At 36.8% G+C, this 21,422-nt stretch overlaps 1 protein-coding gene across 2 annotated transcripts in view; it reads left to right on the top strand.

Moving 5' to 3' along the window:
* Positions 1–583: 583 nt before the first annotated feature.
* Positions 584–21,422, top strand: part of syn3 (synapsin III) — a 176,607-nt gene continuing 155,768 nt past the window's right edge. The window contains exon 1 of one of the 2 annotated variants that reach the window (XM_088644758.1): positions 584–833. The gene's annotated coding sequence lies outside the window, so the exon portion shown is untranslated. The remainder of the gene's footprint in view (positions 834–21,422) is intronic. The other variant, XM_088644757.1, reaches the window with a different exon arrangement.

Below are 21,422 nucleotides of genomic sequence, written 5' to 3'. Positions count from 1 at the left end.
GTTTATGCAACCCATTTATATTTTTATTATGTATATAATATAACATTTATATTGTCGAATTAATTGTAAGGAAACAGTCTGAGCTGTCAATGTTAATGCAAAAACCAAGACGTGCATGGTAAAGAACTAGAGTTTTGTCCGCTTTTCTGAAAATTGACTGGACGATGCAAAAGTAATAGAAGTACGAAATTAAAACGTCTATGAAAGAGCCATAGGTATTTATATTAACAGTAACAACGTACAAAAACACACGTTGTATTTGTTTAGATTAATATTATAAGATGCGGGTTAAAGGAAAAAATAAAAATTCATCAACGTAATATAATATAATGGAATGACATACGTTTTTCTTCTCACACTATGACCATGAAGTGAGATGAAAAAAAATGACTTATAATACGCATCTAACCCTAATAAATTACCGCAAAGAAATATCAAATTATTTTATACATCTCTTCACATAACTTTATTAATGTCACCTTCTGAGCCAGCAACTGTACTCCTGTAAGTAATAAAACCCATCTTCTTATAGCTATGTGTGTAGCTGCGTATGTGACATTTGAGAGTTCGAAGCAGCTGTTCTGTTAAAATATTTATGTTCTATTGGAAAGCAGCTCATGAGTAAAAGGAGGGACCCTTTTTAATTTCAGTAACGATTCGGCCAATGAAATTTAAAGAGAACTGCGGAATGAAGGCAATACACAGGCTCCCATCATGCTTTGTTGGGTACCCAAGCGGAGAAGAATAAAGCCGTTGCCGTGTGCTTGTTCACCAATATTAGGGAGTTGCACTTGCGTTTTAAGACTCACTGGAGCAACGGGTTCTTGGAACAGGTAATGCAATTTAATAATGGTACCTACGCGACGGCAAGAAATAAAGCGTGAAAAGGCAGCATGTTCAAAATTGCGTTGGTTGCTCTTGGAGGCACTTCTGCGCCTTATTTTCATGATGCGATTATGTCAATGAAATTAACAAAAGCCAAGGAAGTTATTACTCAGTGATGGACAATTGCCCAAAATGAAAACTGACAGTTAAGGAATATGCATGTGCGTATAATATAATATCACTGCGGTGACTGGAAAATTCGGGTAACACAGATGATGTGCGTTAAGAACATGGTTCAAGCTTTGTGAAGAGGGAAATCCTTGTGATTGTAGCTAAGAAAATTGCTTAACCTGCTATAAACATACTTTTATTTCCTATTTTATGCTTAATTGTAACAACCATTAAGTAGCCTAAATTGCATATTTAAGTGTCTGGTTTCATTCAAATATCTATGTATGTTGGCAGATCTTAATAAATTAACGGGTTTAATGCGTTGCAACGATCCGATAATTGGGAAATATGATGGATTCTGTGTGATGGGTGGACAGTTCGGTGCACTTGTTGAAATTCCAAAGGTTTGTCTCTTTTACAGGTGGACCCATTTAGAGGGTAATTTGTGAGTGAAACTCACTGATCGGTTACTTAAGCAAAATGCTGTTCGCCAGAAACGTCATCTTCTATGAGACAGTGTAACAGCCACTTTCTACCAGCTTCAAAGCAAATGATAAATTCATGATGCACCGAGGCTGGAGTTTTCACTGCTCTTTGGCAGAAATCCAGGGTCCACCCATCTCTCATGCTAAGCTGGGCTAAATGGGAGCATACAGGAAAGCTACTGAAGAAGAAAGGAGATCCTCACTTTTAGACAGACCTTGTTTCTGCTTTATTCTCCTGTGCCTGTCTCTGGCTACCAAATACACTGCTTAACAAAACAATAGAAAACAACTCCGTCAATGATTAAAATAGATGAAATTCTTTATATGGGCAGGCATTGGGAGGGTTTTTTTGTTTTCCATTTTTTTTTGTTTAGCCTTTTGTCTGTTCTGTATTTCATTTATAATGGTCTTTATGTTGATGTAAAGGGTGCTGGTTCTTTCAGATTATTTTATAATATTATCCCAAAGGAGTCAAAGTAAATAAGATTGTCAGAGTAAATGAGTGTAGAACATGTTAGGAAAAAGTCAGCCTCAACCATTGTGGGTTTACACAAATATTTCTGAGCTACCAAAGAATTTGAAATTTGAAATGAAACATCTTTTTAATTGTCATATTACCCACCTTACACATTGATTTCAGATACTGGTCTGTAGTAAAAAAGAATAAAATGTAAGGTGAAAACAGAATTAAAAATATATATATTTGATAAAGTAAGTTTGTATACTTGTTGAAAGCCATTCTTCCAAATATTTAAGAGATACAAGTGAAAAACAATTTTAGTGATGAATGAAGGATGATGTCAATACATTGAATAATGAAACTGATTAATGTGTTTCTTCAATATTTGTTATTGTTCTGTGGAGATATACAGTGATATTGATATGAACTGTCATACTGGTTGAGGTAGTTTTGCTTTAGCAGTTACATGTATACCAGATAAGTACAGCACCCTTTTTTTCTTTAGAACAATCAGAATCTACCATTTCTTACCGTAGTTAATGTTTGATCGCTACGGTTAGGGGATCAGTGACTTAAACAGTTATTATGTAATACCTCTGTTCAAAAACAACTTGCAAGTATTAACAAGGTTATCTTTAAATACATGTATTGTAAGGATTAAATAGTTATGTAAACAAACAAAACATAAGGTACAACAACTTCTGTAGCTCTTCATTTTTGAGAAATAATTCTAATATAAATTGTAACAGATCTCTCCTTACCTAATACAATTAACAATGATGATTACCTTGTTTTAGTTTTGAAGTGGTGTATACTGTAGGTAAACTCAGTCTTATTATGTGGCTGTTTCATCCATTTCAGCCTCTAAAAGCTTCAGGTTCTTTTAAACAAACTGATACAGGTATAATATTTGAAGTTTCTGTTATTATGAGGCTTTCTGAAAACTAAATTCCATTAAATGTATTCCTATTTTTTTTCTTCAGCGCATGTGGAAGTCCAAGATTGATCAATCTGCTAAACAACACTAAATGCATGAGTTGCTGTACCTTTCTATAGATTAATATCATTCAGAGAATTTTGTAAATACAAAAATATGTGCTAATTAAAATTCTAGATTAAACTTACATTATATTAATTGGCATGAGTACAGTATTCTTCACAATTCTGTACAGGAAAAACAAATGCCAGGTGGTCACCTCCCCTCTCCCCAGATATCTAAAAGCTAGATTACTGTACTTGCTAGAGAACTAACCAGCTACAGTACTGTATATTATTATTATCAATATTAAACAATATTATCCTGAACAAGACATTATTTGACCACAACAACTAGTAGGAAACCTATGATGCTGTCCAAGGAAATGCTTTGTGCTTAAAAAGGCGTCACTATTTTCTGTTTTTTATATGCATCATGCCTTCATTGTTCTCTATTTACTATTGAGGCGCTGTTTCTTATTTTACACTCATTGAGGCAATAGGTCTTTTTTTTCTTTGAAAATTCTTTGGCTTCCACTCCCTTTATTATTCTCGTCAACCTCAGCAAGAGACAAAGGCACATAATATTTGTCTGTAACCAGAGACAAATTCAGCTGAGAGGAAATTTTGTGTTTTTTTTTCTACACTGATTACTGACATACTGTACTGTAGCTCTCAAGGATCCAAAAACCTAATGTGTGAGATTTTATGTCAAAAATCGCCTACTTTTTGTTTTGATGGTTTCTTTTATCCTACTGTAGTTCAACATTCTTTAATTAACAGAATCATGAGTCTCTACAAAAGTTTAAAATTCTCATTTTTTTCATTTATTCATTTATTTTGTAATCAACCTAAGCTTGATGCAAATGCATGAGATTTTCAAACCACGGCGTGAGGCCTTCAGATGTCTCAATGTCTGGGACTTGAGGACTTGTGGGACAATGCACTTACTGTTGCAGGTGCAGGCTGCCAGATGATCTTGCAGTGTACTACAAAGCAGTATTTCAATCCAGATTCTGGTGTACATTATAGCGGTGTTCGTGAATTTGCTTGGCCAGGTGGCCATACCAACTGTGGGAAATCATGGGGTGCATTTTTATGTTCCGAATTTTTTTATTTCAAATTTTAGAATTTAAAACCTAACAATTGTCAGTTATTTTTTTGCTACTCTGCCTTATTTGCAAAAGCCAGTTGCATTTTTCACACCTCAGTGCATGGCTACTGACCACGCAGCTTTGCGCAGGGGAGGTGTAGTCACACCCCTGCAAACTGCCCAGCTTTCAACCACTTGTCTTTTGTTATGTACCAGAATCTGTAGCTGGCTCCAGCAATGTAGCTAGGTAGTTTGATCCATATTCCCACAACTCTTGGTGTAAAGAAGTGCCCCCTGTTTTTGGTTCTAAATGCACTTCCTTACAGTATACAGTATATACTTATGTTTGTTTCCCTTTCTATTACTTTCCTACATTGTTTAGAAGATTTAAATGATGTGTCCACATTAATGTCTAGGTCTTCTACATAAGTTTGTTTTTGATATGTGCGTGTCTACATTAAACATCAGCTGTCACATGCTTCCCAAACTTAATTTGACAGTACCAAGACAGGGAGATTAGCAAACTTGATTAGTTACTACCTATACCAGAATCTAAATCATTGATAGAAATTAGAAAGAACATTAGTCCTAGTACAGATCCCTGTAGTACTCCTCTAATTACATCACCCCATTTGGAGCACTCACATTTAATCTCTACCATTTTCTGTTAATCCATTCATAATCCAAACACTCTCTGAATGCCTGCCACCTGTATTTAGATCATTAATCTGTCATTAATAACTTTATTAAAGCCTTATGCAACTGTAAATGTACAGTACATCATTGTATAATGTGTACAGTATGTCCATTATGGTTGCTGTTTGTTCAAACTCCTAAAGTTAAAATAAGTTAGTTAACCTAGGCCAACCTTTTTGAGAACCGTGTTGATCTTACATTGAGCATCTTGGTTTCATATAATGAACTCTCTAGTTTAATTGTAATGATCATTGCCATTACTTTAATTGCAGTAAAAATCTACCAATATAAATCAGATATATTGATAGTTACTTTAGATGTTTTTGTTCCATTTTCTTTATACGCAGAGCATTAGACATTTTTTTCATTCCATTGGTACACCCCATGTCCAGAAGCAGCTGTTGGAAGAACCTTGTCAGTGGCCTGTGAATAGCATCTCTTGTTTATGTAAAATTGGTAGAATACCATCTGGGCCTGGAGATCTGTTAATGCTAAGAGCTTGCGGTACCTGAAATACAGCTGATTCTTGTGACGTGTCTAAGACTCCCCTGTTACCTGAGGCATGTTGTTGACTTTTTTTTGCTTTTAAAACAAATGAGTGAAATACACATTTAATACACCAGTCATTTCCCTTTTATTGTTTAGAACAGGGGTCTCCAAACCCAGTTCTGGAGATTTCTGGTCCAGAAAGTTCTATACAGTAGGTAGCCTATAAAACAGCACTTTCTAAAGGTGAGGGACTATTTAACAGTGATCAATTGATAAATTGCCATGTTCAGTGAAGTAAGTTAGAGAAAATCTGGAAAAATAATTCAGAATATCCTTCTACCATCAAGGACCAGTTTTCTCTTCGTTGAAACATTACTAACTTAATTATCATTTTCTTAAGGAGTTTTTCATTTCATTTCATTCATTTTCATCATAATGATAATTTTCTTAAGTTCCCCATTACTAACTTGGATATATTTTACTCCATCCTTCAGTGTTCTTTTGCTGTTGTGATATTAAAGTAACATTATATGACTCATTCTAGCCTCAAAACACACAGCCCTAGAAATGCAGTCCAACATTGATAGGCATCCCAGAGATGATCAACAATATTGCTGTGATGTACAGTGAGAAAAAGTTTGTGAACCCTTTGGAACTATCTGTATTCCTGTAGTAATTGCTCCTAAAATGTGATCTGATTTTCATCTTTGTCATAATAAGAGATCACAATCTCATTAAGCAAATAACACACAAACAATTGTACTTTTTCATGCCTGTATGGAGCACATTGTTTAAACATTCACTGTCTATGCTGGAAAAAGTATGTAAACCTTTAACCAATGTGCAAGACAGGTCAGCAGCTACAGGAAATGTTTGGTTGAGGTCATTGCTGCTGAAGGAGGTTCCACCAGTTATTAACTTTAAGGGCTCACATACTTTCTCAGCACAGGCAATGAATGTTTAAACTATGTGTTCAATATAGAGTAGAAAAAGTACAATCCTCTGTGTGTTATTAGTTTTATCAGATTGTATTTATACATTATTATGCTTTAGATTAAGACCAGATCACACTTTACAAGCAATTAATGCAGGAATACAGATGGTTCCATGGGGTTCACATTTTTTTTCTCACAGCTGTAGTTCTTAAAATATACTAATAATTTAAATGTAGGAGATATGTATTCCTTCAGATACACAATTCAGTTACAGAAAATATTTATTGGATTATGACCTCTGCTGTAGAACTTTCTATTATTTCACTGGTAAGGCTGTAGGAGCATTACACTGTGACAGTGTCTATAATCTTGCTTGCTGTGGTTGTTCTTATCATAAAGTAACTTTCTGCAACATCCTGAAGGTTAATAGACTGGTAATACAACTGTCTGTGGTACCTGAAGAAGGCTCCATGGTCGAAACATTGTGTTTTCTTTCTTTTTTTCAGCGTGGAATAAACCTATTACTTGTTCCTTTGTAGCCTACGCATGCTGACGCAGCTACCCACCTGAAATACTACTGTACATTATATGGCCAGCAGCCATATCACCCTGCAACTCACAACTGGCAGCCCACTGAAGCTAAGCAGTTGTGAGCCTGGTCAGTACCTGGATGACAGACCTCCTGGGAAAAACTAAGGTTGCTGCTGGAAGAGGTGTTAGTGGGGCCAGCAGGGGGCGCTCACCCTGCGGTCCATGTGGGTCCTAATGCCCCAGTATAGTGACGGGGACACTATACTGTAAACAGCTGCCGTCCTTTGGATAAGACGTAAAACCAAGGTCCTGACTCTCTGTGGTCATTAAAAATCCTAGGGCGTTTCTCGTAAAGAGTAGGGGTGTAACCCCGGCGTCCTGGCCAAATTTCTCATTGGCCCTTACCTATCATGGCCTCCTAATAATCCCCAGTAATGGCTTCATTACTCTGCTCTCCTGATAACTCCCCACTGATAACTGATGTGTGGTGAGCGTTCTGGCTGCTGTCGCATCATCCAGGTGGATGCTGCACATTGTTGGTGGTGGAGGGGAGTCCCCATTACCTGTAAAGTGCTTTGAGTGGAGTGTCCAGAAAAGCGCTATATAAATGTAAGCAATACTTTATGATTGCTATTTTTTAATATGTTATTAATTATTATAATTATGACAGATTTCAAGCTTTCTGATTTAATGGAATGATTTTACAGTATGTAAATTGAGGAATGTGTGATGTATGTTGATAACCAACATTTATTACAGTATATATTCTTATTTTACAGTGAAGTGTTTATAAATCATTATATTATTGTGCATACCAGTTTTTTTAACTGCATTTTTCAACACTATTGCCGTAAGTATTTGCTTGGGAATGGAAGATGTAGCATGGGAATGTTACACTGCTGTAATGTGGAGATTTGTTTGCACCAGAAACGTACAGTATTATGCACTGGTGAAGGTGTCTCTGCAAACTACACGAAGCAGGGTTTTGGCAGAAGCATGGGGCAGTCAGGAGTGGTGCTGTGAAAATAAAACGCAGTCACTTTAGGAGATTGCAGAGGCAGTGCATCGTGTCCAACCAGATGACTCATATGTAATATTTTTTTGTGATTACCCAGTCAGTCATGGAGGTTGAAGTCTACAGTCTGCAGCACATTAAAAAAGAATGAAGGCTGGAGTTCTGGATGTGCAATAAGCAACGTTTTAACAAACCTGATTGTCATAGATGCCAGATCCTGTGACATGAGGCGCAGGTTATATTTCAGAGTGACTCAAAAGAGCTCTGCTTCAAGGATTGTTTGTTTGGTGAAACACTTTATGAGCCCTATATGCTGTGCATTCATTAGTGAATACCTTTTCATAATAGTGGTCTGTGGTGGCGTATTGTAGTTCTAATGCAGTGGCTATATAATATATGGTAGGGACGTACAGTACTGGACAATATAACCTATATCATTTCATACTTACAGTAATAAGGTTCTATAAAATATATTGGACTATAATTTTCTGTATTATAGTTTAATTCTATAATGTTATTGGTCTTCAATATATTGTAGCTGTAATTCAATAATGATTAGTCTATTATGTGTTTTAGTTTAACTTAGTCATAGTGGTCTTATATTTGCTGTGTATTGCAGAACACTACTGTTATTTGTGTCCTACATTTTAATTTGTTTTCAAAGCATTAACTCTCTGTTGGATTTCCAATATAACTATCACAAGCTATTTAGTGTGAGTAACATTTTTTACCCCTGTATAACTTTGTACCCTTTGTTTGAATCTTTTGAAAAAAATAACAATGGTGTTTAAATCAGAGATATTATAATGTAAGATGTTGGTCATTTTTTGACGGAATGGTCGACCTGGAATTTGTTTCTTACTAGAGATCTTCAAGCCCTTCAAGAAAAGAAGTGCAATGGAAATATTATAAGGTAGTAATGCAGATATTGATGCTAGTGTAAAAAAGTGTGTACTTTTGTTTTGCAAATGGCACATACGGAAGCTTCCTCCTATGGTTGGAAGTGCAAAGAATGAGAGTAACCCTCTGCAAAGTGTATAATTAAAAAAAGCTTTTAAATGCTATTATTTTGTTTCCTAGTAAATTTTACAGTTGTCATGTGATTCAGTATACATTGCATGCATTTCCTTGTTTTGTTATTAAAGCTATACATTTAATTAGCAACATTTTACAAAATAAATAATTCCTAGTGTTTTACCCAGTACCTCCATTCTCATATTGTAGCCTTCTTCAAGTTTGAAGTTTTCCAGTTTGACTTCACTGAGGAAAAATAACATGATACAGAGACTTTAGTTTTCTGTGCATTTTAAATGTTGGCACCAGTGTGTTGAACATTGTGGATCTAAAGGACTGAATTCTTAGAAGATTGCAGAATTCATAGGATATTGATAAAAAAATAATGTTTTTTTAAATCACAGCCTTTTCCAAAATATTGATATATACAGTATTATAGTTCATGTATATGAAACACTACATGCTATCATCAGTAGATAGGAGATGCAGGTATATTTTGCTATCATTAGATCACATTGTTAAAACTGTATTGAGTATTCTAAGTGTACTTGTACTTGTAATTAAATTTCTCACAAAAGAGGGGAAAAGAAGCATTGTGTGGGTGTTTTTTTTTGCTGGGTATTGGATAGATTTCTTTAGTGTTTCAAAGCAAGCAACAAAACAGCTCCAAATTGTGGAGGAACAAGTAACCCAGTAAAATCTTTGCGAAAACTGACCAGATCATTAATGCAAATGTACAAATTTGCATTAGGAACATTGTAGGGGATATAGAGATACTGTACCACTGAATCCATAAAAAAAACATCCATTTCCAACTGGAGAAACAGGGATGTGAGCAACCTATTAACACAAATGGCAAGAATAAACAGCTGATATTTTAAAATTAGATACTGTACTTAATAAAACACTTTGTAGTTTGATTGGAATGTCCTGTTGGTAATATATAGAATATGACAGGTCAAAACAATTTCTTATCCATTTTATTTGCTGAAGTTTGTTAAGGTAAGGTTGCTGTTGCAGTGAATGTTTTGTTTCTTTCAGAAACCATTGTTTACTGCCCTCTATGGCATGCTGTAAGCAATTAAAAAGAAATAAGGACAAAAACAGGAACCTTGTTCCCATTTATCATGTTGTTATAATCTACATACAGTATTTTAACAAAGTTCCAAGCCTTTGCGGCACTGCAGATTTCCTGAAATTGAGAATAAGTATATTGTGTGAATGTATTTGTTTTTGTTTATGTACAAATACAAATATAAAACATTCCAATTCAAAAATCCTTTTAAAAGACTAAATTTCTTTCAAAGCTCATTTGTATATTTATGTGCTTTAGTTTTGTATTGTCATTTTCTAGCATGGTATACAGTATATGTTTCAACCAGATTTACAAAAGTCCGTAAAAGTTATAGAGTTATTGATCTGTATTCTAACCAGTCATAACATAAAGTGTTTTATCTTCATAACTCATAAACTTCATAAAAATAAGTTTACTCAAAATTGATAGTAAATTTATATTCAGTTATATTAATTATTATAACATTGGTTTTGATTTTCAACCTTTAATTCATGGTAATCCTTGAATATAATGTACCGAAATTGCATACAAAAGTAAAATGTTAAAAGACAGGACTGTGATCTTAGAGAGGTTATAATCTATTGCTGTGTAATTCTTTCATAACCCATGTGTCTGTACAAGAAATTTAGGCAAAACAGGTCAGGATGGAAATAATGCTGGTCAAATATTTTTATTTAATGTATGTGAAGAAAGTGTCTCTGCATACTGCCAAGTTTTACAGTCTCTTATTGTTGCAAGTAAGAGACAGTGAAGAAAATGCTAGTTGCTAGGCAACACATTTGTTAGCTACAAACTACATATTATCATTAAGTACCTACTGTATATTGACAAGGTTTTCTATAACTATTGTGAAAATTGTTTGAGCCAATTGTACAGTATATTCTAATTTTTGTAAGACCAACTTGGGTGTGTTGGAAACGAAAATATTGTCAGTTAAGAAAGCAATAAAATTAAAATAATTAGATTTATTTTAAATAAACCATTTATTAAAATGCAAAACTTGACAGAGATTTGAGCATACAGTGCATCATTTATTATCTAGATGCTACTCTTAAGGGTCGTTTATATCATATAGATGATAAGTCATCTGTATGAAGCTGATCCTCATTCTAACATAGGGTTTACGTTTTTGCTATTTTGTCATTAATTCTTCTTCATACAATTTCATGTCACCAAAATAATTCAAAATATTCTTATTGATTCTCAGTTTTCCAGTTAGTCCCGTTAAGCAGCAGTGGACAGTTGCAAGTGAAATTTCCCATGTGATTTTAAATTGATTTCTTGACGAGATATGTTTACTGTATGGCATAAATACAATGTATTGAACATACAGAAGTACTTTTGAAGGATTGTCTTGGATATTATTTTTTGTCCTTTATCTGGGCTTTTTACTTAAAAATGAATTGAATGTACAGAATCATCTTGTATGTTCTCAGTAATTCTATGTGCATAACACATTTGCAATTATAATACCAAGATCTTACCTAATAAAACTTACACCACGTTTTTTGAACTCTTCAGAAATCACCTTATTCCCATAGCCCTCATTTCAACATTGAGTTGTAAATTCTCCAGATTAAAGGATTTACTCCAAAATGTATTATCACCAATTAGAATCCATGAAGACCATTATGTAATTTATATACTGTAGCTTCACACCTCAACAAAGCCTGATGCAGAATGCTGACCCTTGTGACTTCAGAGTTTAGAGCAGTATACGCACAACCCACCTACTACAATAAAGATACTGTATATACTGTATAAAGGTCAACTACAGGCAGTGGTTCATTTCTATACCTATAATGAAAATTATTTTTTGTACTTTTTGCTTGATGCTTCCTTGATTAATGTGTCTGTAGAAATATTTGTAAGCCTGTTGTAATTAAAAATTATTCAGAAATTGCTTATTAGTTTGTGTAATGTGCTATAGACCTATAAACCGGAGTTTGAATCGCACAGTAGTGGTGTTACTTCTTGAAATAATGAATGCTTTAAACATGAGTGATGAAATCTGTGTAGTGGGTAGATCAAATAATCTCTGTTAATGGCGAATATAAAAAGAAATAGAATATGAATATTACTTACAACCTTCCAGTTCTATTTATAGAAATACGGAATTAGGTACTGGATATAGATGAAAATGCTTGGAATTAAAACTTATGTTTTTCTTTAGATACATAGCAGTGTACTGCATTTCCCTAGGAGTTAAGGCTGGATTAAATGTTGGTAACAACAACTTGAAGGTTGTTTTTTTTATCTCCAGGGCCTTACAGAATTCTTTCTCACATAAATCATTATCTTTTGTTCTATTTCAGTATTTTGACTTTTTTGGAGATTTGTAAAGTGGCAGACATTTCAAGTAAACATTTCACTGTTTAAATGTTAACATTTAATATGCATATTTTATGTAAAATTAATTAACTGATTGTCATCTTTTCTGTTTAAGATATGACTATGTTTCTTGTAAAATCAGTATATTTGGAGGGAATTCATCTCTCTATTTTAAGATGTATTTTTAGAGTTTGTCATTTAGTTAAATCTGCAGATGTTCTCTACTACAGTGACGAATCTAAATCCATTCACTTAAAGCAACACAAATGCTCCTGTGGCTCTCAGCAGCTTTGCTTTGAAAGTTATCATTATAACATTGTCGTTACAAATAACGTCTATTTTCTTGGAATCTAAGAGAAGGAAAAATAATGTATTTCTGTAACTGAATTATTCAACTCTGTTATTCAGAAACACTTAACTATATTGTTAAGAATCTCTTGGATCTTGATTTAAAACTCTTAAGAAGCCACTTGATAATAAACTGAAAAGTTTTTTCATGACAATGACATACTTTACGGTCAACAGCGAAACAAGGACCAAAACACAAATATTTCTGTTGTAAATACTGGTCCAAAAGATGGCTGTATAAGGTATCAAATATTTCAGTTGATATTTATACGTGGTGTGAATACGTCTGCTAACACAAAGTTTTCTCATTCACTGTAACTTTATTATTTCAGTAGTTTGACAAAGGCCAAATCTCAATTCATGATGGAGATGAAACATTTTAAAATGTAATTATTTTATTTGTGGTAAGTTCTCTGAGGGAAGAACAGTCTGTCAACAAGGACAAGGCTGACAGGCCTCACCTTCTCTTCAGAGCGTGCGAGAGGGGGAGGGAGTGAGAAAGAAGTGAAAAGAGGGTGCTCAGCAGGGAAAGTATGAATGCATAGGAGAGTGGATATGGTGAGATTAGGATTTGCAGCAGCAGCCTGCTCATGAAGTCAAGGCTGACAGGACCACTTAAAAATAGTAAAGTAAGCCCAAAACGGTGATGCAAAATTCTTCAATGGTGGAGTCTGTGATGCCTGAATTCTGAGTATATATTCAAGCCTTGGAGGTTTGACGGTTTAAGAAAAGAATACAATTGCATAAATGGTCGAAGATGATATTGCACTGGCTCAAGAGAAGTGTGAATGTTGAGATCGGCTTGGTATCCTGACACAGAAAGTGGTGCAGGAACTGTTAGATTGGTACCACATCGTAATGCTTGTTGGTGATTATTTTTATTATTATTATTATTATTATTATTATTATTATTATTATTATTATTATTATTATTTTTATGAGCTTAACATGCAGAAGTTACATAGTTATATTGTCACAGTAAGGTGCCTCAGCCAGTCGCGGCTGGCATCATCTAAATCAGTGAAGTTGCCGGGGCACCTGAAGCGAGGGCAGTAGTATAGAATGTGGTCATCAGTCTGCTCCTTGCTGTCGCCGCATTCGCAAATTGGGTCATCAGTGAGACCCCAGTTGTATAGGGTGGCCCGGAAACGGCCATGTCCGGTTCTTGGTCGGTTCAGCTTGACCCAGGCTTGTCTGGTGTAGCGGCGAGGCTTATTAATAAGGCAGAATTAAGTGTTTCTGAGCTTTCCCAAATGAGGCCCAATTTCTCTGTTCATCTCTGTGGTGCAGCCACAGAGAGACTATTCATGCAGGGTGATTTAAGATGTTTTCTCCTGATAAGGACAGCTCCCAAAGGGGGGTGCACTTAGCTAAGCCTGGCTATCATGATCAATGGTCATCCATTGGCGCCTATCTGTCTAGGGAGTGCCAGTTGGACATCTGGACTGCATTACTAAGTGTCAGGAGTAAGTGACTCATATCTCACCTTGATCCAACCAATCAGGGACTGGTAGGGCCGAGTAACCCACGTGGGACTCTGATGCCCATGGAACTTTCAGCCAATCAATGAGCTGAAGTTCCTCCAGGTAAAAACAGGCAACACAGAGAGCCTGAGAGATTCAGTAAGATTCAGTAAGATTCAGGAGAGAACTCTGTGGACTTTTCTAAAGGGAATTCAAAGGAGAATTCCAGGGCAGGACGGCCCAGGAGCAGAAGGCTCCCAAGGGCAGGACATTCTCGCAGCGCGCCTCCTGACCATCCTGAGACTCAGCCCGGACAACCACGGAACGGCCAGTGTGTCCGAGTGCCAGAACTTTCCTTTGTTCTAAGAGTCTAGAGTGGAGGTTGCCAGAGAGTAACCAGCAGCAGGCCTCGTGAACAGGTCGGAACTGTGGACAGCTGAATCACTATTCAGAACTAGCTCTTCATCAGGAACGAACCGGTCCTCTTCCCGACTTGCTGGGACCCACAGTCATCTTTTCTCCTGTGCACAAACTTTGCTAGTTAAAGCCAACACTAACTAGCCGGTCAGTGAACATCAGCAGCGCACCGTCGCAAGCCGCACAGCACAGCCTGGCACCGAGCCAGAGAGCGCGGATTGGACAGCAACAGCCTGCAACTGTTTCTTTGTGCCCGCAGGAGATCTGAATCCCCAAAGATTGGATGAGTATTCAACTTCAATGCATTACAGCTCGAGAATTCAATTGTTATCCCAACCAGTTGATATCAATTTAATTCCTAAGAGTTATGTACTTGTTTGAGTATCTAATGTAGAAGTTATAACCAAGTTCATTTACGAAACGGTCTTAATGAATGATATGCTGAACGTATGTCCTCTTGATATGTGTAACACTTTGTAACTGACTGAATATATATCTTTTGTATTCTGATAACCCTCTCGATAAGATCTGTTAGGTTTACATGCATATTTTATGTATTAATAAATGTATCCTCGTGTATTAGTACCTGTGTGTGCGCATTGTTTGAGTTATGTCGCATGGTTGGACTCTAAAGCCATCAAAAGAATCAACTTTGTGATTTACTGCTACAATTAATAATTGTCTCAGTAAATGCCCAAACCCTACAGAACTGGTGCCTTCAGAGAGCCACTATATTTACATTTTGGCTATGAATGATTACATATTTGGCGTCCCTGAACGGCTATGAATCATTACATATTTGGCGTCCCTGAACGGCTATGAAACACTACACTGGGTAGGTCATTTCCAGCGGGTTTCTTAGGTACTTTGTCGATAAACTGTTTCAGTCTGTGGTTGTTATTATTCCACGTATCATGCCACTTTTTGTTAACCCAGTTGGTGCGATTGTCGTTGTTTGCTTCTTTCATGAGGCACCTCATTGTGTTAGAAGGTGAGTGCCGGTTTTCTAGTTGGAAGATTGTGGTGTTCCGGTTGCAGATGGCATCGTGCAGCAGGTGGTTGGGGTCATCCAAGGCTTTCAGTGCAAGGTTGATGCAACTTGCTTCTCTGTGAATATTTGATGGAGAGATGGCGCTGAGAATCGGTAGCAGTTCAGTGGGCGTAGGTTTAATGCACCCGGTGATAATACGCATACTGTTGTTCACGGCTGTGTCTACCTTCTTCGTGTGGCTGCTGTTGTCTTCGCACTTGACATTGATTGTTATGTTAGCAAGGTGATTGGCGAGGTGGAAAAAGCTGCTCACTGTCTTGGTGATGCTAAGTTTTAACCTCCAGTCTTTGAAGTAGCAGTTCAGCTTGTTCAGGTCAGTCGATAGTGTAGTTTCTATTGCTTTGATGTCTGTGGAGCAATGCATAATAGCGATGTCGTCTGCGTATATGTACTTTTTAGCAGTTGTACATGGCAGGTCAGCTGTGTAGATGTTAAACAGCATTGGCGCCAGCACCGAGCCTTGCGGGACACCATTCTTAAGGTAAAATTTCCCGGAGGTGTTGTTGCCCAGTGTTAAGGTAAATGATCTGTTTGAGATTAGTTCTTGGATAAAGAGGACCATTTTCTTGTTTGGGATGATACGAAGCAGTTTGAGTATGAGTCCTTTATGCCAGACCATGTCATAAGCTGCTGTTAAGTCCACAAGAACAGCACCTGCTTTCTTTTTTTCTTGGAAGCATTGTTCGATATCATCGACCAGACAGCAGACCTGGTCGGTTGTTGATCTGTTTGGCCTGAAACCTGCTTGTTCATTTGAGAGCTGTGGGTCTACAATAGAGCTTATTCTGTTGTATATAAGCCTTTCCATAAGCTTGAAGGTGATGCAGAGGAGGCTGATTGGCCAGTAGCTTTTGGGTCCTCAAGTGGTTTGTTTGGTTTAAGAATAGCGATGACTTTTGCTGTTCTCCAGATCTTAGGCATTTTGTTTAGTAATAGGCAGTTGTTGAAAAATGCTAGTAGCCATTCTAGGGTAGGTGCAAAGAGGTGGATAAGCTGTTCAGAATGCAGGTGGTCAGGTCCTGGAGCTTTCCCTGCCTTGAGGGTGGAAATCGCTGCAATCAGTTCAGTATAGGTGAAGCTGCTGTGACTGTTATCATCTGCTGAGCTGGTTCGCCAGCTGTCCTGAATCTCTTATTTAACTTTCCTGGCAAACTGCTTGTCTGTGTGGGTTGGTTTGCCACTGTCAACAAGCACCTTTGCAACGTCTTTGGCTTTGACGTGGTTTTGGATTTGTAGTTTATGGCTTTGGCCAGTCAGTCGGTTGATGGTTTGCCAGGCTCTTATACTGGAGTGCTTCATGTTTATTTCAGAGACCAGGTTGTTCCACTCTTGTTTCCTTATGTTGTCTAGGTATTCTATTAGAGTTGAGCCGATGGATTGCGCTTTTTCTGTAGTGGTTGCTGACTCAAGTTCAGAGGCTAAGTTCGTACATTCTTCGTCCCAGCCGGGAATGTAGGTCTTTTGGAAACCTCTTGGGATATGATTGTTAGATGTGGAGATAATCATATTGCAGAACCTTGAGTATGAGTCATTAACGTCAGTTGAGTTTGGATCTGGAAGTTTAAGCGGAAAGGAGCTTGTTTGTTTGGTGAGTTCAGTCCAGTTTGCTTTTCGGAAGTTTCAGCGAGCGGATGTACGACTTGGAGTTGGTGTCACAAGTGCAGGATGGAACGTGACTACCGGTCTGTGCTACGAGTTCGGGAATATGCTCAGCACTGAGGGCATGTGGTTGTTTGTTGGGCTGAAAAACAACAAGTCCGGCTTTGTTCCACTTTGCCACCTGGCAGAGAACAACGTGTTGGCTTGTTTCTGATCGAACAGCAGAGTTAAACCTTGAATGGATGCCCAGTCAGCTAGGGCCTCGCCTTCCGGTGTGTTCTTTTGATAGCCTCAGTTGGTGTGTTGACAATTGAAGTCACCAGCATAGATGACAGGATGTGGGTAGCTTGGAAGACTGGAGAACTGGGTACTAGGTGGTTTGTAGATGTTGACAACAGTAAAGCCTTCTATTTCAATAGCAATCCACTGTATAGTATCTTCGTCCGGTGATTGGGCTACATGCTTTGCATTTTTATCAAGTTTTACTAGGGTAGCCACTCCATGGTACGCATGATGAATGGCACCTATGAGGTGGTAGCCATATATCTTGATATCGCTGTCGTCTTTGGTGTGAGTCTCTTGAAGAAGGATCACTTGAGCGTTGTTCTCTTGAGCCAGGTGGTTTATGACCTTGCATTTGGCTCTAGTTAGGCCTTCCACATTGATTTGCAGGATACACGGACCTGTAGGTTCTTGAAAGACCCTTAGGTTATTTTCTTCTTGCGGAGTACAATTCATTACTGGTAAGCATAACATGGGTCAAGAAGAGCTACTTCCTCGTAGTGACCCCTGGACAACTTCTCTGACGGCAAAAAGCTCTTCAAATTGAACTTACCATGTTGGTGATCAGACGGACTCAGAAAAGTGAAGGTAGTAATAAAGTACTCATAATTGCATAATTTCTGCAATTTCCCTCACGGGATCAATAAAGTATCTATCTACTGTATAAGTCTAAAAGTGAAATTGCGCTTGAAATATTGCATATAAGGAACATAACTGGTCTATGTTGGAATGACTGAATGAGTGAACACAAATTTAAGGCAGACCCCTTCCAAAAAAGAAAATTGCTACTAAACAAAGGAAGGAGAGAAGTCAAAGAAAGGTGTGATACTTACTGTACAGTATATCTGAGCCTCTCTGGGCATCGGATTTTGACATGTTCCCCAAACCAAGAAGTATGAGTGGGAAACAATCAAGACCATTGATCAAAGCTCTTACAAGTGAATGAGATTCAATAATGCTTAGTTCAAATCTTGATCCGACCGACTCAGTTTTGGGATACAATTACAGCGCTACCCAGGCCCCAAAGAGTTTCTCATCCTAAACCTGACTTAGGTCCCCAAATCCACACTGAGTTTAAAATTTAAAGTAGTTTGTGAATGCTATCCCTAATCCTACCTGGGGTGCGGTACAGTATTTATGTGTAGCAGAGTAGAAATTGTGAGATTATTTGACCTCCTCCTGAACTTTTGATTTAAAATATATTATGTATTTTATATAATTTAATGATTAATCTTGGAGAAAACAAGCAAAACGTTTGCAGTGTGATTAGTATTTATGTCAGTAAATGTAGTATAAATTAGATAATCTAATTACAGGCTAAATAAGAGCACAAACATACAGTAGAGAAGTAAATACTTTTAGTGATAATGGAGGGAGATGAAGAGCATTACAATAAAATGTGAGAGGGATGATTATTAGAAATAAATAATACATTAAAGCATACTTTGCATTCAAAACATTTAAGCAGCAGCAATGTGCACAAATCGCATTGCTTGATAACTTTTTTTGCCACCAAAACGTCTACAAATGAATAAATATGCTAAGAATTAAGAGTGATTATATAATAAAGTATATTTTCAGAAACATAAGTTTAATAATGCTTCAAGATGGGAATGTAGGTCCTGTCCTGTCCTGGTAAAGGAGAGGTACTTTATTCTTTTGGCTTTAATTCCAGCTAAATTGTTATGTAACCATTACTAAAATGTTAGTATGGTTAAAAATATGGAAATTATGTTGTTGGGGAGTGATCTTTCCAAAAAATTTCTTTGGAACATGTTTGCCATTGGTATTTAGTAAAATGCAACATACTGTACAGTAAGTGATTTAACAGTCTGTTGTATATTGCATATGGATATTATAAGCCTGGGAGAGTCAGAATATTCTAATATTCCAATGTTCTAAATTAGATTTACTATTTCAAGACTTTGATAAATATTAAGATACTATTTTTTAAATAGAGTAAAATAATAATTAAACTGGAAAGGGAGTAACATTTTGTGATCCTAAAGATTTCTACAGCTAATTTTAGTGACCTTTTCTGGAATAATTTTAACTTGGCTAGTCACCAATCAGCTGATGTTGGACACAGACATTTCTGCAGGTGTTATTTTGACATGGAAAGTGAGCATGTTGATAGTGCAGAAAGAGACGTGCAGCTGGCCTGGGAAATTGGCAGTGTAGGTGTTAATTATATAGGAGCTGATGAGCAAACCACCAGTGAGTAGGAGGATTTATCAGTTACTCAAGACAGGATGGCAGTTGCAGAGTAAAGGGCTGGATTGGAAGACAAACAAGTGTCATTTTGGCTCCTGATTAATTACTACTGTTTCTAGGGGTAGCTGTAGGCTTTTGTTGGAGGCTAGAGCTAGGATTCTAAAATACACATTCTGTCAGAATAGGACTATAAAAAAGGGAACAAATCTAGCAAAAGGTGTTGCAGTAGGCTTATTGTAGATATTTGGGATGTTTTGAAATGGTCAGTTCAGAGCTATTGATAAAACATGTTATCTTACAATTTAACAGGTTTTGAAAAGTTTACAGCAAACTGTTACTGTTAACCAAAGATTATTTATAAAAACATGTATACATATAGGGCAGGTCCGTGGTATAGTGGTTACCATTGCTGCCTCGTTGCACTGAAGCCCTGTGTTCAGTTCCAGATCTGGAGTCCAAAGATATATAGATGTGGCCATCAAGAATGTGTGAGGTGTCAGTTGTTATACCACAGTAGGTGCTACAGTATCACAGACAGCACCATGTCATGAAGTTTTTATTTTTTCAAATAATTTGATGCAGGACCACTACTCTGTGAAAATGCCTGATGGTGCAGTGATTCCTTAAAAGCATCGAGGCTGTGTGTAGTTGTCAGACAAATCAGTACAGTAGTACTGTAAATGTTTATGTAAATGTATGCATACTATACTAGCAACAATTTCATTACATATAATTTTTTTCCCTTGTTAATGTTTTTTTTAAACGGCAAATGGAGGAATTAGTCCAAGAAGTGTGGGGAGGAGTGTAAGGAATAGACTGTGAAGGCAAGGAAATGGATATCCACTCCTGGTAATTATTTTGTCAAATTTCAGGTCTCTTAACGACAATTTGAATGAAATAACGGCAAGAGTCAAGTATGTGGAAGGCTTCAGGCAAAGTAATCTTATTCTTAGGAATTAATCTTTATCTTATGAATCATGGACATCTAATGATTAATCTAAACCTCTGTCAGGACAACAGCAATGTAATGGATATACTGATATCAGAGCAGATGAAGACAAAACAGCATTGCAGAAATCAGTAGGGGCCTGTGCATCTGTGGCCATGATATTTGGGCTATGTATTTGTGTTGGAGCAGGTCTATACTAAGCACTGCAAGATACTATCATTCACTCTATTTTATTTACTCTGCAAGTTGAACAATAACTAATATTTTAGTTTATGTGCCTGGACTGAACATCAAGTAGGCTGCTGAATAGATTACTACCGTTTTGTGATGCACTTTCACAATCAGCTGACCAGCTGTTTTTTGTGCTTGGAGATTTTAATGCTCTTACCCTTTCAGTGTATCTTCTTACCCTGCAGGAATAGTGACCTGCCCTACACATGTCACGTATTTTGGATCAGTGTAATGGAAATATTGAAGATGCATACAATGCTGTGTGCAGACTACCGAATTAGAAATCAGAGCATAATATTATTCATCTCTTCCCTACATACAGGTAGCTTGTGAAGCCTGTACTTAAATCTGCACAGATATGGACAGAGGAGAGTAATGATAAGCTTATGGAGTGTTTTGCTACCACAGACTGGCAGGTGTGTTTTGACTCATGCATGGCTTAAATAGAGTTCTGTGAAATAACTGTCATTACTTGTAAAAATATCTGCCAATAACAAATCTTGGCAGAGGATTTAAAAATGTGTTTGAATGCCGAAAAAGTCACTTTTTAAAAGGGGTAAACCACTGTAGTTAAGGAGAAAGGCAAGGATTTTAAGTAAAAAATGAGGAAGGCTAAGAAGAATTTTAAGTACAGTAGTACTTTTAAAGACAAAGCTGAGAATAGGTTCTGTGTAGGCAATCCTAATCGAGCGTGGAAAGAGTTTAATGTAATGATGAGCAGAGGTTGAAAAACAGAATGGGAATTGAGCTGTCAGCTTATCCTTTGTGAATGA

The sequence above is a fragment of the Lepisosteus platostomus genome, chromosome 9 (genome assembly GCF_059453375.1).
Source record: "Lepisosteus platostomus isolate fLepPlt1 chromosome 9, fLepPlt1.hap1, whole genome shotgun sequence".
NCBI classification, from domain to species: domain Eukaryota; kingdom Metazoa; phylum Chordata; class Actinopteri; order Semionotiformes; family Lepisosteidae; genus Lepisosteus; species Lepisosteus platostomus.
The sequence above is the reverse complement of the archived record's forward strand: the minus strand, read 5'-3'. Positions and strand labels throughout refer to the sequence as shown.